Source organism: Penaeus japonicus, unplaced genomic scaffold, assembly GCF_977035675.1.
Source record: "Penaeus japonicus unplaced genomic scaffold, GWHDUDI00000001_assembly GWHDUDI00000037, whole genome shotgun sequence".
NCBI classification, from domain to species: Eukaryota; Metazoa; Arthropoda; class Malacostraca; order Decapoda; family Penaeidae; genus Penaeus; species Penaeus japonicus.
Genome location: NW_028234439.1, coordinates 26831149 through 26833977, shown reverse-complemented (window position 1 = coordinate 26833977; position 2829 = coordinate 26831149). Strand labels below are relative to the sequence as shown.

Sequence of the window (2829 nt, the reverse complement as noted above, 5' to 3'; positions counted from 1 at the left end):
AGGCCCATTTCATGTCAAGAGTCAAGGGGGGAGAAAGTGAGAAATGATACATGCATGTATGCATCTACAAGTGTAAAGTCGATTTATTACAAAAACTAAAACAAATGAATGAATGAATGAATGAATGAATGACTAGAAATGATTGGTTGGTTCGCTGTCTATGATGGGAGAGAGAAAGAGAGAGAGAGGGGGGGTGGGTGGTACGGAGTGGAAAAAAAAGGGGGGGGGGGCAAGTGAAACAGAGAAAGAGATAGAAACAATCTATGTATGTATGTTGAATCAGACAGATATCCCTTGTAGCAAACTGTGCCTATCAATAATATTACGATACCTGGTGACACACAAAAGTGATTGATGAGGAAAATAGCCACTGAGTATGAGCACGAAGTAGTAATAATCATTGAATTTGATTTGGTAGAGGAAGATAAAAATGTACGTGCAAGAAAGAGAGAGAGAGAGGGAGGGAGGGAGGAAGAAGGACCACAGCCAGCCAGCCAGCCAGATAAGGAGGGGGAGGGATCGGGTTACAAACCGATCAGTAGTTAGCTAGTTATCAGTACCAACCCACTCACTCACTCTCTCATGAAAACACTCGAATTCCTCTCTCTCACAAACAAACTCACCAAAAATCAACACTAAAACAAACAGTCGAACCACACAAAAAGCCAACAAGAAGGAAAAAAGAAACAGAGACCAGTGCAAAACACGTAGAAAAAGAGCAAAAACGCAAACTCAAACGTCAAACAAAAAAAAAACATACCAAACATCAACTAACTAAACAACAAAAACTGAGTCAAAAACAAAAACAAGCAAAAAACACCAAAAAACAATCTCACTCATCAGCAAACAAGACAATACAATACAATCCATTCCATTTCTCATTTCATATTTCATACACAAGCAACATTCAACTTGACTTTGCTCTTGCCTCGGTGAGGCCTACGCGCGCCCCGACCAGCCGTCGGACAAACAGAAATCGACCTTCTCCCCTATATCTCAAACAAATCTAGACCTTATTCACTAACCAGCTAAATCCAACAAACTACCAAACTGCCTCCGCTCAACTCTCGGACAAGTAGAAATGGACCTTCTCCACAATATCTCCACAATATAGTCTTTATTCACTTCACAAAAGGAGCTAAATCCAACAAACTACCCAACTGCTCTAGTTAGCACGACTAGTTTTGATGGAACACATCACACACACACCTTAGAGATGGCTGGCTGGCTGTTTCAATGCTTAGACACATACCAGTTCTTTAACGACTATCTTTTCTAGACTTGGCATGTTATTATGATATTTTGTAAATGCAGATGAAAATTTTCAGCTATTATAAAGACTCGCATATCTTTCACTAAATCATCCACGTTAAAGAACATGCTACCAAATTAACTTGATAGATGAAATAGCCAGACCTTGTCTATGAAAGAAAGCAAATGTGCACTTACATCAACTGAATATTTTTCACATTTTATCAAGAAAAAAAGATGCTAAATCATATGAAAAAGGACATCTTTATGAAAGCATACTATGCAAAACTGATATTGCTGTTGTGTTATGTTATTTATTTTTTTTTTTTTTAATTTTATTATTATTTTTTTTTTCCACATGATATACATACAAGAGAAAGAGAAACATGAAAACTGACAAATTGTTGGAAGCATACCCTAGAAACCTTGTGTTCTTGCATTATATGTTATATTTTATTTATTTAATTGTGTGTGTGTTTGTTTTTTTTTTTTGTTTTTTTTTTTTTCTAAACATCATAGACATACAAAAAGATGACACAACATGAAAGCTGATAAGTCATTGAAAGCATAGTTACAATACATGGTTGCATTTTTTGTGCCTTATACAATGGAGTTTTTTTTTCTCATCACTATCACCATCATCATCATCATCATCATCATCATCATCATCATCATCATCATCATCATCATCATCATCATCATCATCATCATTATTTTCATTATTATCATTATAATAATCATTTCTTGTAGATATTTACACTAAACATTATTGTACAGTAATAATTGTATTTCATGGAAGAATTAAGTTTTTACATTATCCTCTGATGATTCTCACTGGTTATGTCATCCATGGTTCATAGATAAATAGACATAAACTCTCTCTCTCACACACACACACACACACACACACACAATTCTCATCTTTTTGCAGCTCTTCTTCTCTTTTTCTCCATAGGTGTGTGTGTAGATATAGATACAGATAGATAGATATATAGATAGTAAAACTAAAATACATCCTCAAGAGTTCAATCCATTTTGAACATTGTATTCTGTGATAATCTCTTTAAATCAATGTATTCTGTAATAATCATTGTAAGTTAAAGCAATGTTGGCACTTGTGCTCTTGTTTCATGCAGGCCTGTTTTCATTATCTGTCAACATATCTGTAAAACTTGTAAACCCTTTATGCACACTGGCTAGGAACACTGTATTTTGCAATAATCTTGTACAATCAATTATATCCTTGGTTTTATTGATTCAGATCTTTTTTCTTCTTTTTTTTCCCCCTCTCTTTCTCTCTCTTTTCATTTATATATCCCCAAGATTTTCAATTATAATATGAATTTTGTATTTAGGAATATTGTAATCTGTATTACTCTTTTACAACAGATATTATCCTTTTTCCATCGTTTCATTCTTTGTGCTTAAAACATGGTTTATGAGTAAAATATAGGATAACCAGAATAGTTAAATGATATTAAAACAATTTTTTGGCATATCTCTTTATTTTTATAAACAAATAACATTAACAAATGTCAAGGAGCTAGTTAATAAGATCCAAAGAGTTTAGAATGCACT

At 33.9% G+C, this 2829-nt stretch overlaps 1 long non-coding RNA gene across 1 annotated transcript in view; it reads right to left on the bottom strand.

Moving 5' to 3' along the window:
* Positions 1-1577: 1577 nt before the first annotated feature.
* The window catches only part of LOC147467357 (uncharacterized), an 11439-nt gene continuing 10187 nt past the window's right edge, over positions 1578-2829 (bottom strand). Inside the window, exon 5 of the long non-coding RNA XR_015190631.1 lies at positions 1578-2829. This exon is cut by the window's right edge and continues 593 nt beyond it. This is a non-coding gene — a long non-coding RNA (uncharacterized LOC147467357).